Here is a 19,113-nt window from a genome sequence, read left to right on the forward strand (position 1 = left end):
GCAGGGCTTGCGAGTTTTTTACTAATTTTTTTTGTCTCTGTGTGTGTGTGTGTGTATTATAATTAGTTTTTGTTTATGCAAGGTTCTGGAGTCCTTCGGGAGCAAACTGTGGAAGCAGGGAGATAATTTGCTTTCCTGCTCTCTGATTGAGGTCAGTTCTTGAGCCAGGAGCAGTCTCTGGGTACCAGCCACCAGGGTGATGCTGAGATTCCTGCAGGAAGGGATTATCCTGCAGGTGATTCCTCCGTTCTGGCTCCGAGGCTGGCACACCAGGGCAATTAAAGCGGGCGAGCAGGGGCAGTGCCCTGCAGCAGCTCAGCCCCCTGTGCCCAGCTCTTGGTGCCTCCTGGCAGCAGCAGATCCGTGCTGCTGTCCTTGGGAGAGGACTCTGCGCTCCAGAGAATGGCACAGACAAATACAAACCCATCCTTTGGTTGAATTCCTGATGTTGGGAACCCACACGACAAACCCAGCCAACCCAAAATCTGATTATTTGCAGGGATCTAGGCCGGGGTTAGCCCAACACGTCCAAAACCTGTGGAATGTCAAGGCAAAAAGGACTCAAAAAAAAAGGAATAAAATTCAGTGCCAAAATATGAAATGAAAAGCCTCCCAATTGGCTTAGTCTACACCATCAGTGTCAGGTGCCTCAAGTTATTTGCTTTCTTTTTGGAGAGAGAAAATAACAAACATTGTTATGTTTTATCCGTGCTTAACTTAAGATTCTTGATCTGATGGTACCTGGAAACCTCAGTGAAGGCACAAAGCCCTGTTGAGCTAAGCGCTTTTCAAATAGGAGATAATAAATGGATTTAGATGAAGATGTTATCAACTGATTTCACAAAAACCCTTCTCTTAAAAAAAAAAAGCTGAATATTTACCAAGTTTTTTACTAAAGCACCTTTAAAATTTTCTTGTGTTTTCCCCTCTGTTTTGAGCAGCAAGTTCACCCCTCCCTTTTAAATTCTGGTGATGATTTAGCAATGAGCAACATATCATACATGCAAAAAGACAGCAGCAAATGAGGGAAAGGAAAATGATAAAAAATTTACCCCAAAAAAAGAGAAGTGTTAGCACAAACATCTCTTGTAAATATAAACACGTGCCCATGGATTCAGTCACACACAAGCACAGAGTGCATCTCAGTGTACAAAATGTCCTTTTGACCTCCTGGGATGAAGTGTCCTCAGCAAGAATTACAATTATCATCAAAGGTTGATTAGCAAGTGTCAGATTGACAAGGAGTCATCAGCAAATATAAATATAGGTCCTGGAAGGAATAGAAAGCCTTTGTGGGAGCTGATAGTGTCTTCCAGCACTGAACCTTGATGTTCTACTGCTCCATGACTTTATTTTCACTCCAAGGATGTCAGAGAGAGGAGAACAGCTCAGTGGGATTTAATATCTGCTGTAAAACATATTCCTCAGAGTGTGACTGACCAGTTGTAACACCCCTGAGACAAGGACAACTCAGGGAAAAAAAGTTGTGAGTTACTCCAGGGAGGATTTTTGGCATCAGAGAGACGCCCGAAATGTAGCAGGGGAATTATTTTCCTTTTAATGTGCTTACAGCTAAAGGATTGGCTTCCCTTCAACTAATAGAAGTGTTAGTGCTTCGAGCCTGCATGCCTGGCATTCCTGCAGTAATACAATTCTGTATTAAAATCTATTCCAGTTGCTTGATTTATGAAAATGGTTCAAATGTGCTGCACTCGTACCCAGCTCACTGGATCAAAAGGGGGGTGGAAAGCAAAAAAAAAAAAGGGAATTTTTAAACAGAAAGAAAAAGCAAGAGAAAAAGAGAGGACACACTGTTGTGCCTATCTCAGAAGTGGAGCTTTGGTCCTTATAAAAGTTGCCTGTATCCAAAATGTGACAATTTTATTTCAGAAGGTGACGACGTTTTAAGAATTTGTTGCAACTTGTGGACAAAGCCGCGGTTGATTCCCTCTCCAGCATTCCCTGGATTTTGTAATATGTCAATACATCATGTTAATGCAAGTTTTTAAAAAAGGGGAAGAGAAAGCAAAAGCTCCCTTCCTTTTTAAGTATGAGTAATCTATCCAAATCCTACTGAGACACACAAAGGAACGCCGGCAATTTTCCCTTTCATAAAATGCGGACTTTCTTTAAATACTTCCTCCCTACATTTTCAAAGCGGGGCTGTATGAAATGAAGGGGAAATGACACCCTTCCCCATTGAAAAGGAGATTATGTAAAACTGCCTGGAGAAGCCAGCCGTGTTAATGCAAATACAAGTATGATCTTATTCATAAGTTGCCATTGTGCTGGCAGAACATGCCTCGGCTCCGTGTGTCCACCTCCAGCTCTGGGTGAAGAGGAAAACCCTTTTCTTTCAGGAGCTGCGCTGCCCCCGGTTTGCAAATAAATATGAAACCCCAAAGATCACTTTAAAGGAGTGGAGGGCTCGGTTTGCCATTGTGCTGAGCACTCGACGGCACTTGAAGTTAATGAGAGCAGCCAGCAGCCCTGGCAATGAGGCAGGGAGAGGATTTTGTGTGCCCAAAGGTGCTGGGGACGCTCAGGGCTCCTTCCCTGCTCCTGTGCTGGCAGCCAGAGCACTGAGGGACAGCCCGGCTCCAGGAAGGGTTTGGGAAAGTCAAATCCCACAGATTGCATTGGGCAAAACACTGAGTGAGGCAGCCCAGCCCTGGGAAAGGTTTGGGAAAGTCAAACCCCACAGATTGCATTGGGCACAGCACTGAGTGGGGTTTGAAAAAGTCAAACCCACTGATTGCATTGGGCAAAGCACTGAGTGGGGATGGCAGGGCTCTAGGAAGAGTTTGGAAAAGTCAAATCCACTGATTGTGTTGGGCAAAGCAGTGAGTGGGGACAGCATGGCTCTAGGAGGTGTTTGGAAAAGTCAAACCCACTGATTGCATTGGGCAAAGCACTGAGTGGGGATAGCCCGGCTTCAGGAAGGGTTTGAAAAAGTCAAATCCACTGATTGTGTTGGGCAAAGCACTGAGTGGGGTTTGAAAAAGTCAAACTCACTGATTGCATTGCACAAAGCACTGAGTGGGGTTACCAGGGCTCTAGGACGGGTTTGAAGACATCAAACACCACTGATTGCATTGGGCACAGCCCTGAGTGGGGATAGCCTGGCTCTAGGAAGGGTTTGGAAAAGTCAACCCCACTGATTATGTTGGGCAAAGCACTGAGCAGGGACAGCCTGGCTCTAGGAAGGGTTTAGAAAAGTCAAACCCACTGATTGCATTGCACAAAGCACTGAGTGGGGATAGCCCGGCTTCAGGAAGGGTTTGAAAAAGTCAAACCCACTGATTGCATTGGGCACAGCCCTGAGTGGGGACAGCCTGGCTCTAGGAAGGGTTTAGAAAAGTCAAACCCACTGATTGCATTGCACAAAGCACTGAGTGGGGATGGCAGGGCCCTAGGAAGAGTTTGGAAAAGTCAAACACCACTGATTGCATTGGAAAAGCAGTGAGTGGGGACACCCTCACCCTAGGAATGGTTTTGAAAAAGTCAAACCCCGCTGATTTCGTTGGGGACAGCATTGAGTGGGGCAGCCCAGCCCCAGGAAGGGTTTGGAAAAGCCAACCCCACTGATTGCATTGGCACAGCCCCTCCTTCTGCGGCTGGAAGAGTGCAGGTGATTCCCAGCCTCTCCCCGCTGCAGGACACCCTGCATTGGTGCCTTACGAAAAAGATTAAAATCATGGACTCATTAATGTTGGACAAACCCCTGAGATCACCAAGCCCAGCCTTAATTCATATTCCAGGCCAGGAGTGTGGGATCAAAGCAGAAATCCACCCCAGACTGAGTCTGAGACCAAGTGATGCCTCATAGGAAAACAAAGAAGGAAAATTTCTCATTGCAAAGCTCTGAAGTCCAATCAGAGCCCAGCTTGTGGTTGAAAAATTCAAGATACAGGTACTTGAGTTTGGCCTTTTGGAAGGACAGAATATTGCATGGAATAAAGGAAGGTGGGAAGCCCTCAGCCAGCAAAAAGGACAATAAATGGAACATGGTTGGAGAAACTGCACTACTGCAAACAGACCAAAAATGTGACCCTGCTTTGCCCAAAGTGCCCCTTGAGGCATTTTATCCCTCTGCGTGAACCAAAAAAAGCCAACCCTGGTGCATTTCCAAATTTACTCCACACGGGAGCTGAGCCTCCTTCTCCTGTCCCCACTTTCCACTCTCCTCTGCTTTCCATGGAAACTTTGTGTGGTGTGAGGAAGCCCAAGGCCTTGGCTGTGTGTATTTAACTTTGGGCTGCTAAATGAGGGCTAATTAATCTTCATTATGAGTGGCTTTTGAAATGGATGCCTGCACTGAGCGCCCTTCCTGTGCAGCCCCAGTCCAGAGGAGTTTCTGGCTCAGCCTGGAGGACCCTGGGGTCTTATCATAGGGAAGGCTGCTCAGTATTTGATGGAGAAATGATTAAAAAACTCTTCCTACCCCCTTCCAGTAGTACATGGCAGCTGGCACCAGTCAAACTGTATTTATTTGTTTGCTGGCTAAAGGCGGAAAGCGACCAGGCTAACCAAAAATTCCCCATTTTAAAATTATCAATACTTCTTCAAAGCAGAAAAGTTTGATTTCCCCGAAAACTGCAGCACAGATAATGCCTTTATTTCAAAATAAGAATAATACCAGGTCATTTGATTGAAAAATCTCCCTGTTTTAATTCCTGGGGGGTTTGTTTTGATTATAAATAGCCAAAACTTGAGATATTAATTTAAAAAAATGGGTTTTTTAAAGTAATATATAAAAAAAAATATAACAGGAATTTACTGTTTGCATCCCAGCAATCTGAGTTAGTTTTAAGAAAACATTTAAACTAAAGGTTTTCTAAGCTACCAGAAACCAAAAATTAATGTATTTTAACAGTGGCAGTGCAAAGACCTTCAGGTCCTGCTTGGTTCAACAGTCAGGACACAAACCCAACCCTGTGGTTGAAGGTTTGGCTTTTTATAAATGTATAAAACATCACAAACCCCAAATGGTGGAAATTCTGATTTCCAGGCATTTAATTACTTTGCTTTTTAGCTCCATTCCCATTGGATAGAAGCACATTAGATCATTGCCCAAAATCTTTATCTGAGGGGCCACATTTCCAAATGTTTCTCCACTACAAACATGCCATGCATCAACACCCAAAAAAAAAAAGAGGTGATGTGGGGAGAAACCAACCAAATTTAGGGATTTTCTCTTTTTTATTTACTATTTTGACAGAATCAGGGGAGGGAAAAGGAAAGTTAACTTCCTCTCCTCCTCCTCCTCCCGAGCCAGTTTCATTCTTTAATCTCTCCAAAGAATTATTAAATCTTTTAAAAGATCAAACACCGGGATCCTTCACAAAGGTTGTCACAATGAATTCATTTGCAGAGCTTTCATCCCTCCCTCCCCACTGTGCTGAAATAATGTTGACGATTTTTCCCTGTCTCCCTGGCTTGCTGCAAAGATCCAGTGGCAGAGGTTGCTGCAAGGACTCAATTTCCCACTTTTTTTTTTATCCCACCTGACACTGAAATATCCTCAGGAATTCAAAAATGCAGGTGGTGGGACCTTGCTGCGGGTGTGCTGTCCAAAAATGAGCTCAGAAAAGGAGATTTTTTCAAAAAAGAGATTGGTGACAGTGCAGGGCAGGGGAAGGGAAGAGCAGGGATCCACAAAAAGAGAACGGGATCCCCAAAAAGGGAGCATAAACCCCAAAACCAGAGGGCAATCCCCCAAAAGGGAAGGAGATCCCCAAAAAGGGAAGGAGATCCCCAAAAAGGGAGCATAAACCCCAAAAACAGAGGTTAATTCCCAAAAAGGGAAGGAGATCCCCAAAACCAAAGGGTAATCCCAAAAAACTGAGGGTAATCCCCAAAAACTGAGGGTCATCCCCCAAAAAGGGAAGGGGATCCCCAAAAAGGGAGCATGATCCCCAAAACCAAAGGTTAATCCCCAAAACCAGAGGGTAATCCCCGAAAAGGGAAGGGGATCCCCAAATAGGGAACATAAACCCCAAAAGCAGAGGTTAAGCCCCAAAAAGGGGAGGGGATCCCCAAAAAGAGAGCATAAACCCCAAAAAGAGAGGTTAATTCCCAAAAAAGGGAAGGGGATCCCCAAAAAGTGAAGGAGATCCCCAAAAAAGGAGGTTAATCCCAAAAAAGGGAAAGGGATCCCCAAAAAGGGAACATAAACCCCAAAACCAGAGGGCAATCCCCCAAAAAGGGAAGGGGATCCCCAAAAAGGGGGGGGGATCCCCAAAACCAAAGGGTAATCCCTAAAAACTGAGGGCAATCCCCAAAATTTCCATTTTTTTAGGAGTGCTGCTCTTGGTTTAAGAGAGCAGATCAGATTTTATTGCTTGGGAGCCCAACTAGAACCAATCAGGGCTGTGCAGAACATCAAATTTCTTTGGCTTAATTGGAGATATCTCAATTAACAAACACACACGCCACAAAACACAGCCAAAGACCACAGATTTCTAGATATAACTAGAAAAATCCAAGGAAAAAAAAACTCCAAAGATTTCTAGAAATAACTAGAAAAATCCAAGAAACAAATCCAATAAAAAATCCACAGATTTCTAGAAATAACTAAAAAAAATCCAATTAAAAGTCCATAGATTTCTGGAAATTACAAAAATCCAAGAAAAAAATCCACAGATTTCTGGAAATTACTACAAAAATCCAGGAAAAAAAATCACCAATTTCTAGAAGTAACTACGAAATTCCAAGAAAAGGAACAACCTTGTTGTCTAATAACCACACCAACAAATTCATTCACTGCTGGCTTGATTATTGTTAAATTGCCACTTTAACAATGCTTATTATTAATTTCATTAATTTTTCATAGAAATCTTGATTTCTTGTGTCTCCACCCCCAGAAAATATTGATTTTATCACGACCCCAGAGGCTTTGCTTCCCCAGAGGTGAATTTGGTCAGGAACTGCCCCTCCATGGGGAGATTAAAAGTGATTTTTTCCTAAATTTTTCAGCTGATAGTGAAGAATGGAGTTGTGAGAGGCAACAGCTCCCACAAAATCCTGGAGCCACAGAAACACTGCTTGGGAACCAATTTCCATTGGCTGCTAAGCCAATTTTTCAGTCAAAATTTAGAGCACAACAGCTCCTAAATGATAATTTTTACTGATTTTCTAAGGGACCCAGAGCGGGAGGATCACAGAACCCACCAAGGTGATTTTCCAGCTCGTTGTCTTTGGCCCAAGCCGTGGAAATTGAGTTTTTTCCCAGCTCCTTTCCTGCCCAGACCCCAGCTCTCTGCTCTCCCTGTCCCAGAGCTGGATGGGGCTGGGGTTTGGCTGCTTTGCCCGGGATTTTTGCTGCTTTTCCCGGGATTTTTGCTGCTTTTCCCGGGATTTTTGCCGCTTTTCCCAGCAGCTGTGGGCACTGTTTGCTGCCCACCATCTGCCCAGGCTGGATCCGCTCCCTCTCACGCTGTGCCTGAGCAAAGACCGCGCTCCAAGCTGGGGAAATTTGGCATTTCCAGCCCAGGGACCTTGGGAGGACAGGCAGCTCCTGGTTCTGTCCGTGCAGGTCAAATCTCAATGCCGACAGCCAAAAGTTTCTGATTTTTTAATTTTTTTTTACAGCCTTGCTCCAGCTGAAGGTAAATAAAGGAGTTTTTGAGGGGTGTTGTGCTCACAGGGAGCTCAAATCTGGTTGTTTGTCGTCCACATCCCCCTGCTTCCCTGAAATTCCCATCTGCACTCAAAATATATACATCCAATAATCCAATATAAATATAAATATAATAAATTATTATAAAAATATATCTATAAAATAACCTTTTTTACTTCATTTTCACTTAAAAAATCACCGAGGGCACGAGCTGATATATAGCATTGGGATATATAAGAATTCATATTCTAAGACATTATATCATTGAATAATGAAAAAATATATATATATTCAATATTGACTATATATTCAATATGACATTATTATATAAGAATTCATTATATTATTGAGTATTGATTATATATTGAATATAAGACATTATATTATGATATAAGAATGTATTATAAGACATTATATCATTGAATATTGAATATATACCTCCAATATCAAATATAAATATTGAATATAAGACATTATATTATAATATAATATAAGAATGTATCATAAGACATTATATTATTGAATATATATATTCAATATCTATTGAATATAAGACATTATATTATTATATAATATAACAATTCATTATAAGACAATATATTACTGAATAATGAATATATATTCAATATCGAATATAAGACATATTATTAAATAATATAACAACTCATTATTAGATATCATATTGAATATTAACTACATATTCAATATTCAATATATATATTGAATATAAGACATTATGTTATTATAAAATAATTCATTATACGACCCTGTATTATTTAATATTGGATATGTATTCAATATTGAATATAAGATAAGAATTCATTATAAGACATTATATTACTGAATATTGAATATATATATTCAATAATAAATATATATTGAATATAAAATATTATTATATAATATGAGAATTCATTATAAGACACGTTATTTTATATATATATATATTGAATATGAGATATTTTATTATTATATATGAATTCATTATAAGACATTATTGAATATTGGATATATATTCAACATTGAATATTTATATATTCAATATTGAATATATATTGCATATAAGACATATTATTATAAAAGAACTCATTATAAGACATGTTGCTAAATATATATATTGAATATATATATTGAATATATATATTGAATACTGAAGGAGAGATCTGATCTAAAGCAGGAAGGAAGTGAACCAATCAAAGGTGGCAACAATAAAAATTGGAGAAAAGGGAAATCTAGGTGTTTTAAGGAAAGTTAAGGTGAATAAAACTCCCATTTCTTTTTCAAGAGCAATGAGAAGTTTTTCCCTCACAGGAAGATGAGCATGGATCTCATCATCACTTTTCTCCCTAAAACTCTTTAATTTTACACCTAACGCTGATTTTGGGAGCTGGAAGAGCTTTGCAGGCAGCAGAAGTTTAAGGAAATCTGAATTCGGCTCCAAACTCATCCTCAGAGAGCCCCAGCCACCAAAAGGAGCCTTGGGACTGATTTCCCTCCCTGCTCAAGCATCCCCAGAATCTGGGACCCTGACAGAAATCAGCTGCAGGCATCCAGCAAATTGGATGTGATGCTGCAGAACTGGAACTTCAGGTTGCAATTCCCATCCATTTAAGGGCTGGTTCCCATTTTGTTAAATTAATTTTAGCACTTTTTTTTTTCTCTCCCATTTTTTTCTCTCCTGCCTAATCCTGGTGCTGTAATGAGGCTGGGATGGGATATTTATGGATTATATAATATGTGCTGATATTTGAGGTTTCATACATTATCTGGCCAGGATTAAGGTTAATTAAGAGACTGCAAAAAGAGGAAAGAAAGGAAAGAGATGAGACTTTAAATGCCTTAAAAAATAAAATCACATTTTCACTGCTACATCCCACCCTCAATTCTGATTAAACAGTGATTTTACTGTTGATGAACGGTGGAATTAAAGCCCACAGATTGCTGTGCCCTCATTGCAGACAAAGGCAAAAAAATAAATAAATTAGGAAAGTTCTTTTCCCTGCCCTTCCCAGGTGCAGGCAGCAGCTGCAAACACGATGCCACAAAATCCAGGCCAGCTTTGCCTCCTCCAAGGTGCAGAATCGCCATCCATCATCCAGGCTGGGCAGAGCTGAGGCTCTGCAGGTACCCAAATCTCACCCAGAACTGCCTGGGGGAGCAGCCAGCTGCTCCAGAGGGGGAAGCCCAGCCCTTTCCAGCTGAAAATCCCAGTGCTTCGATCCCAGAGTGGACTCAAATGGTCCAGGATCAATAAATCTGATGTGTTGGTACCGATTTTCCTGGCTGCGTTTAGACTGGGCCAATCCTACAGGAATTAGCAACAGCAATAAGGTGATGAAGTCACCCTTTTTGGGGAAAAAACGTTCACAGAGAGGTGGGTGGTGACCCCAAAGGCTGACACAGTGACCTCTGCATCTGAAAATTCCAATTTCAATCCTAGAATTGACTCAAATGGTCCAAGAACAAGAATTTTGGTGTACTGGTACCAATTTCCCTGGCTGTCCTCAGACTGGACCACTGCTACAGGAATTATTAACAACAACAAGGTGATAAAATCACTCTTTTTGGGGAAAAAACACCACTCACACCCCGAAACCTGACACAGTCATCTCTCCAGCTGAAAATTCCAGTTTCAATCCCAGAATTGACTCAAATGGTCCAAGATTAAGAAATTTGATGTATTGGTAACAGTTTCCCTGGCTGTGCTCAGGCTGGACCAATCGTACAGAATTATTAGGGATTATCATCAACAACAACAAGGTGATAAAATCACAATTTTTGGGGAAAAAACACCCCCAGAAGGAAGGGTGGTCACCCCAAAAACCCAACACAGCGACACCATGGATGGAACATCCACCCTGAGGTTCATCTTGCTCAGTCCTGCCCCTTAAAAAGGCTTTAAAGAACCCCCTGAAATCATGGATTAAGCTTGGAAAAGATATCTAAAATCAAGTCCAACCATCTCCAAACCCTCTCCTCCGGTGCCACATCCACACATTTTTAACCCTTCCAGCGCTGGTGACTCCACCACTCCCATTCCAAAACTTCCCAACCCTTCCCATGAAAATATTTCTGAATATCCTAAAATATAATATACTACAAGATCCTAATATTTGTCCTAATATCTGCTCTAAACCTCTCCTGGGAGTTTTCCAGGCAAAGCTTTCATGCTGTGGGTGCCAGGAAGGAATTCAGGAGATGGAGAAAGGTGAATTTTGCCCAGGCCAGGGAAGGAGCAGCATCCTGGGCTCTGCTCCTGCTCTCTGGGCCTTTTATTTTTTTCCAGGGGCTGCTTAATGCAAAATGCAAAAAGCTGTCCCAAATCCATGCATTTATTGTTAATGGCACTTGAAGTCAAAAGCAGCCTGATTCATTTAGTGGGGAATGATCATTTAGTGTATTAGCTAATCTATTTATCAATATCAAGTCAATTATTGCGAGGCATGGAGAGGGGCTGGTAATTACACAATGTAAACAGAAAGGATGGGCTGGGGGAGTAATTCTATTTACTCATCATTCCAAATATTGGAAAACAGTGGCTGCAGAGCACAGGGCCCACCTTAAAGAAACAGGAGCATAAAATTCTCTCCAAATGTGGATTTTTTGATAATTTTAACCATTAAAAAAATCAATATTTTTAACCATTAAAATACTTAGAGTTGTAATAATTTTAATATTGCTACCTGTATGAGACTGAAAAAAAAAATAAGAAGTAGTTATAAATATCAACTAGGATTCTGAATATCCCATCGTTTACATCCTTGAATTCAAAATTCATCCCCATTTTTATAATCTATAATAGAAATTATCCCCAGATATTTTCATCTGTGTGTTCACAAGGATGACCAAGCAAAAATCATCTTTGTGGAGAAGCAGAGATAAAACCACCAAAATAATACATGGGTAGGCTAAAAATTCACAAGAATATAGATTATAATTCTCACCAGCCAAGAGAAGAAGTAGAAAAAATCTAATCAGTTTTCATGATTCTTTTAATTTAATAACTTATATTTAATAATTTCCCTTAGAGTTGTGGCGTGAAATATTTTTGTGTTGTAAAAATTAAAGCGTCAGTAATTGCTGCAGTCCCTGAAGGGCCCTGCCCTTGATGTCTGACACAGAATAAACCCAAAAAAATTTGATATTTCCATATTTTTGTCTAAGACCCAATCCACCAAACTGAGCAGGGTTGCTTGGTTGGTTTAGATTTTTTTAAAAATATCTGAATCTGATAATTTCACTTCTTAATCCAGTGCCACGTCTACCTTCCTGATAGCTATTTACAGAGTAAATCAATACGTGATAAATGAATATATATATGATTTATTTCATCAATATTTATCAATATTAACAAATAATTTATTTAATCAATATTAAAGCTCCCAACAACTGCAATTTTCTGATTTCCAATAATTTGTAGCATCATATTGAGGCTTCCAAATTCCAAACAGAGAGGGAATTTGGCCTTAACCTTTTAAAAAGTGATTTGCACTAAGAATAGCCCAACATTAGAGTGCACTCAATTTTTAATGGAGTTACAACTAAAAAAACCCCAATTTATTAATAATTTTTATGGCTTCAGCACTCCAATTTCTCTTGCCTTCTCCTCCCTTGCCATACATAATAAATTATTATGGGATATAATGAAATATATTATATATTGTTTGTAAAATATAAATTATATATGTAATCATAAAATATATTGTATATTATATATAAAAATATAAATAATATATGTAAGCATAAAATATATAATCTATATTATATATAAAATCTAAATAGTATATATAATCTATGTCACAGTCTATGTGATGTCACAGATGAATTTAGCTTGGTGGATATAATCAAATATGGAGAAAAGAATCACCAAGCCACCTGAACAAATCAATAATTAATTGATTTAATCAATTTAAATCAATATTTGATTTAATCAATTTGGGACAAACCATAACTGGCTAATCCTCGAATAATGTGAGGATCTGACTCTTGCATTGTTATTTTTTTTCCTTTCTGGATGTTTTTTTAATTGAAAAAAATTTTGGGAGTAAACCTGCACAGAGCAGCATTTTACACACAGTGGAACAGAGCAAGGGAAGCTTTGGCACAGAGTTCCTAAATCCCTCCACCCTTATTTATTTTTTATTATATTAAAGTTGGTAATATCTAGGAAAAAAAAAAAATTCTCTTTCTAGCTCAGCATCATCCAGAGGTAGAAAGGGGAAAATTTCACAGCAGGCAGAGAAATCACCTCAAAATTGACGTGGGAATGAAGCAGTGGCTGCTGTCACCCCTCCTGCCCCAATGTCACCAGAACAAATTTCCAGCAATACCAGAACACACCCGAGGGCGCCAAGGGATGAATCTTGAAGATTTAATTTCATTATTTTAACTTTGTCCTTTCCAATGGTCACAAAAGTGGAATTGAGGTGATTTTCAAAGAAAGAAAAAATGAGAGTCTGTGCAAAAAAGGTGGAAAAAAAGAGATTTTTTTTTTGGCCTCAATTCTCCCTTAAATCCTCATCACCCTCCTGGCAGGGCTGAGGTGAAATGGGGATTTCATCAAAAATCCCAATCCATGGAGGGATTTTGTCCAAAAAATCCTAATCCCTGGGTGGATTTCGTCAAAAATCCCAATCCTGTGGGAATTTCATCAAAAAATCCCAATCCATGGGGGGATTTTGTCCAAAAATCCAGATTCACATGGGGATTTTGTCCAAGAATCCCAATCCTGTGGGGATTTCATCCCAAAATCCCAATCCCTGTGGGGATTTTGTCCAAAAATCCAGATTCACGTGGGGATTTTGTCCAAGAATCCCAATCCTGTGGGGATTTCATCCCAAAATCCCAATTCACATGGGGATTTCATCAAAAAATCCCAATCCCTGTGGGGATTTTGTCCAAAAATCTCAATCCATGGGGGGATTTCGTCCAAAAATCCCAATCCCTGTGGGGATTTCGTTCAAAAATCCCAATCCATGGGGGGATTTTGTCCAAAAATCCCAATCCTGTGGGGATTTAATAAAAAATCTGAGAGCAGGAGATGTTGAAAGGCCCAAGTCTGCCCCTCCTGCAGCCCCTGCACGGAGGGGAAATGGTGGGGTTAAGAAAATAAAGTTCTCTCCCAGCAAGGCAGGCCCATAATGAACGCAGCATTATTATGCAGGAGGCCCCTTGAGACAGGGCCTAAAAAATTCCACTGAAAAAGGAAACACCTGTTGGAATATTAACCAGGGCAAAGTCAGGCAAGGAGAAAGAGGAGAGGTGGCCAAGAGGTTGGAAAATCCAGGAGGAAATGTTGGAGGTGTTTTTCTTTATTTTTTTAAAAAGTGTGACATTGGTAAAAATTGAGTTTTTTAACATATAAAACTGCCTTTTCTTTATGCAAGGATCTAGAGGTGATAGAAAAGACAAAAAAGCCAATATTGAGCAAATTTTTTTGGTTTCTAAGAGCAGAATTTTGGGCAGCCTTAAATTAAAATAATCAGGTACCTCCAGAAGCTGACGGGTTCCAGATATTGGAAACCACTTATAGCTCCTGTTTAAGAAAGAATAAAAAAATAATAGTATTAAATAAAGAATATTATGAAATATTTTAAAGAAAAATTTTAAAATCTATTTTGAAGCGGAAGTTTCCTATTGAGCTGAGCTCATTGTCAGGTTCTACAGGTTTGCAAAGATTTAATGTAAAGAATAAATTCCATTTTCCGTTTGCACAATCTCCACACTCCTTGGAGAATTCCAGCATCTTCCCTTCCCCGTGGCACAGCGAGAGCAGAGAGCCCTGCATCACTCTGGGCAAGGACAATTTCACAATTTCACTGTGGAAAACCCTCACGAAGAAAACAGAATTTAGAAAGGTCCAGCACAGTTTTGACACCAAGGCTGAACCCTAAAAAAAAGAAAATGAAAATATTAAAATTAAAAAACCCCACAGTTCTGCCCTAAAAGAAAACCAAAAATCCCCACTGTGACCTCTGTTGCACATCCCACTGTCAGGGCCATAAAACCCCAAAATCCAAATAATTTAAGGGCATTTTTTGTTTTCTTTTTCCCTTTAGGAAGGTGAGCAAAGCTCCTATTTTGCAATAACTGGAAGATGTATCACCAGCCAGCCCTGTCTTCAGCTGAACACCCAATTCAGGAGGATTTAACACAGGTTTGAGAGCTCTATAAAGCAAATGAGCACTTATACCATGCTAGGAAACACGATCCTTGCTTGTAGTGCACTTGTAAGCATTTTATTTTTTTCCCCTCCAATACTTTTATTTTAAAGGGAATAACCTTTCTTTCCCTATAATAGCTCAAACCTCTTGTAAAAGTCCCCGCAGAGCATGAAAATGAGGTGTTGCAAAGGTTTAAATTCGAGATGTTGAGGAGGGGCTGAGCTCTGCAGGGCTGAGCTGGAGAGCTGCAGACACGGAGGGAAGGCTGGGATGCAAAACCTTGAGCTTGGGATGCCCAATCCCAGAATTTCAGATGCAGAAATACAGAAAAAAATCGCAGAATAATGAGGTGGAAGAGACCTCTAAGACTGAGTCCAACCTATGCCCTGAAACTTCAACTACAGCACCAAGTGCCATGTCCAGTCTGTTTTTAAACACATCCAGAGATGGCGATTCTACCACCTACCTGGGAAGAGCATTATTATTATTATTATTATTATTATTATTATTATTATTATTATTATTATTATTATTATTATTATTATTATTATTATTAAGCTTTGTGATTTATTATTCTTTCCATGAAAAATTCCATCCCCAATATCCAACCTACACCTTCCCTAATCACAAAAGATGCAAAGCACAAAGCTCTTCCAGCCAGGCAGCCATTTGAAGGAGGAGGAGGAGAAGAGAAAGGAAAGGGGGAAAATAAATAAATAAATAAATAAAATAATAAATCCCAGCCACTTACAAGGATCAGCTTAGCAAAAAAACCACAACTCCACCACACCCAGGATGTCTGAGCAGCCGGATCGATTCTGCACAGGCAGCCTGTGCTGACAGCAAGAGAATCGCAAATCCTCTGCGAGGTACCACACTCAAAAAGAACTTTGGAGCTGCTGTTACATAACAACTGCTACGGGTTTGTTGTTGGTACCAATAAAAACCAAAATAAACCCCCCCCGGCTCTGCTCTCCAAGAAACCACCCCCTGCTCGAGGTATTTTACACCCGGCTCAACCCTTGAATAATGAGCTTGGCTTTATCCTGATTACCTGGAAAGCACATCAGAGCCAGCCCGGTAATCCTTAACCCTTCCCACGCCGCCTCCAGCCCCAGCCTGCTCAGGGCTCTTTTCTCCCTGGAAAATCTCGGTGGATGCTCACAGAGAGCTGGGGATGCTCCAGAACACGCCAAGGTGTTTTTTTTTCTGCTGTTTTCACAGAATTGCCAGGGAGAATTTTAGCAGGCACGTTGTGCTCAGGAGAGAGCAGGAGTGGGGATGAAGGGGTGAGGCACCAGCAGCAAGGGCAGCCCCAAAAGTGGTTTTAACACATCCTTAAATATCAAAGATATCCCTGGCCATGGCAGCAGGTTGGAAATCAATGATTTTTGAGGTAACTTTCACCCCAAACCAGTGTGGATTCTGTGATCACAAAATTCCTGTGGTCCTCAAAGCCCGGCAATGCTGTGACAGGACCTGTTCCCCTCCTGAGATTTATTTATTTATTCAGGTAACAAATTCTCTAGCAGGAATCATCTCCCCACCATGTATTTATCAGGAATACACTCAGAAATGGTGGGGAATTATCTCAACTGCTGCCTACAAGTCTCTGTTTTCACATTTAAAAAAGCCCAAACCTGGATAAAACACAATTTCATATTTTTGTAAGTAGTTGAAATCACTAAAACTCCAATTGGAAGTTACGTGGGGAAAAAAAAATTAATAATCCTCTGCAAGGTACCAGACTCCAAAAGAACTTTGGAGGTGCTATTACATAACAATTGCAAAAGGGTTTATTATTGGTACCAATAATAACAAAAATAAAATTAACAAGGACAAGACATGGCTTGGTGGCATTTCCACAGCCCCCTACCATCTCAGACTCTCCCATCCAGATTTAAAATAGGAATCTAAAACTTTGCAAAGCAAACCTTCGGCTGGTGGAACCATCCAGAGCCTTTTAAAACCCAGAACGTTCCACATGAACTTGAACCTGGCAGGGAGGAAGAGTCGTGCGCAGCCAGAGCGTAATTTTAGAAAAATCCAAAATACCTTGGCAAATTGAAATTTAGCCAGGACATGAGCACAGCTCGCTGCAAGGGAGCTGTGGGCTCTCAAAGGAGGCCCAGATCTTTCCCTTTTTGCAAAATACAGAGAGACAGACCTTTAGATTCCCCATTCCATGGTGAGAAAGCAGGAGAGGAACAAGAAAATCACGTGGCTCAGCTGAGGAACACTGTGTTCTTCTCCATGTGACTAAAAGCAAATTATTTAGTCACTTGGTGACTGTTTTCTCCATCTGTGGAAGGGAATAATATTGAATGCTCACTTTGCCCACACAGCATTACTAAAACCCTTTAAAAGGTGCATTTTTGAGCATGGCAGCACCATCAGGAGCTTCCTCCTGGCCAGACCTTCATGCAGAGCAACACCTTTGGAGGAGTCAGGGGTTCCTTTCCCCAGCTTTGGCAAATTTGCATTATGGGTTAATTAGTTTTTATTTCCAGAATGCCACAGGAAAAGGCACTGCAGAGATGGAAAGTCATTTTTACAGCGCTGAGATAAGGCCAAGGGAAACAGATTTGGATCAGAACATAGAAAGCTCTGAGCTTGGATCTCTCATAATGGTAATTAATGAATGAGACTGCAAACATTTGTTTTTCGGGCCAAACTATATTACCTTGATATGAAATGCCTGAAGTCATTTCAAAGCACAACATTTAAGCTGTAAATCTGTCAGTGCACCCCTAAAAACGTTTGAATTTAATCTCCTGAGTTGTGCTGGGCACTGGGCTCTTCCTGCACGGCTTTTACTGCTACAGTCTTGGTAAAGGCACTTGGAGGTGAGAACTTGAGATCGATAATTCACAGCCCAACACGAGGCAGTGCTGAGCCCAAACTCTGGCTGTGAGTGGCACCTGAAGCCACCAAACCTCACCTGAGGCTGCAGGGAAGGGAAGGGAAAGGAAAGGAAAGGGAAAAAGGAAAGGGAAAAAGGAAAGGGAAAAAGGAAAGGGAAAAAGGAAAGGGAAAAAGGAAAGGGAAAAAGGAAAGGGAAAAAGGAAAGGGAAAAAGGAAAGGGAAGGATGGGGTTTTGTTTCCTTGGCCTGTCAGGGCCAGGTGTGTGTAAGGATTGTTGGGTGATAATCACGAGATTCTGGGCACTTGAGTCTGGGCAGATTCAGTTTTAGATGTAATGCAATATAGTGCAATATATTATACATAAAGTGTACATATATATTATATATCTATAGTATAGAATAAAACAGTGTAATAAAGTAATTAATAGTTTTAGCTGTGATGTGATACCGTGTAATATAGTATACAAATAGTATTCATATATAGTATATATCTATAGAATAGAATTATATAGTATAATAAAGTAATTATTGTTTAGATGACATGGAATGTGATATTAGTTTCAGATATAATGTAATATGGTATATGTATAGTATTCATATATAGTATAGAATAATACAGTATAAGAAAGTAATTGATAGTTTGAGATGTGATATAGTGTAATATAGTATACATAAAGTATACATACATAGTATATATCTATAGTATAGTAAATAGTATAATAAAGTAAATAATATAATAGTTAATTCATTATTTAAATAAAGGTAATTATTAGAATAAAAGTAAATAAAAAATATAATAAATTAAATATCATAATAAATAAATATAGTATACTATAGTAAATAGTATAATAAAGTAATTAATTTGCGTATTAGTATAGTATATATTTACTATAGTATATATTTATTATAGTAAATAGTATAATAAGGTAAACAGTGTAATAATATAAATTATTATTAATTAATTATTAAAATAAAAGTAAATTAATTATTAAAATAAAAGTAAATAATAAAATAATATAATAAAGTTAATAGTATAATAAATAAATATGCTATTGTAAATAGTATATTAAAGTAATTAATTAGCATATAAGTATAGTAAATAGTATAATAAAGTAATTAATAGTATAGTATAATAAAATAATTAATTAGCATATTAGTATAGTAAATAGTATAATAAAGTAATTAATTACCCTTCTAATATCAATGGGGCCAGATGCATCACTCCTTCCTGCCACGGAGCACCCCACAAATACAGGGTGAGGAAGAGCATGGGGATCCACCCCAGCCAACAACCTGAGCCTGCTCAGGTGCCCTTGGGGCAGGTGAGGGAGGATCCAGCATCAAACCTGGCCATTGTTGATGAGCACCTGACAGACAGCACTTGGCAACTGCAATCAAGGGAAAAAAAAACCCAAAACCCAAGAAACTGGAAACCTGCGACTGTTCTGTTACATATTTCATGTTC

Source organism: Melospiza melodia, chromosome 29 (genome assembly GCF_035770615.1).
Source record: "Melospiza melodia melodia isolate bMelMel2 chromosome 29, bMelMel2.pri, whole genome shotgun sequence".
Taxonomy (NCBI): Eukaryota; Metazoa; Chordata; class Aves; order Passeriformes; family Passerellidae; genus Melospiza; species Melospiza melodia.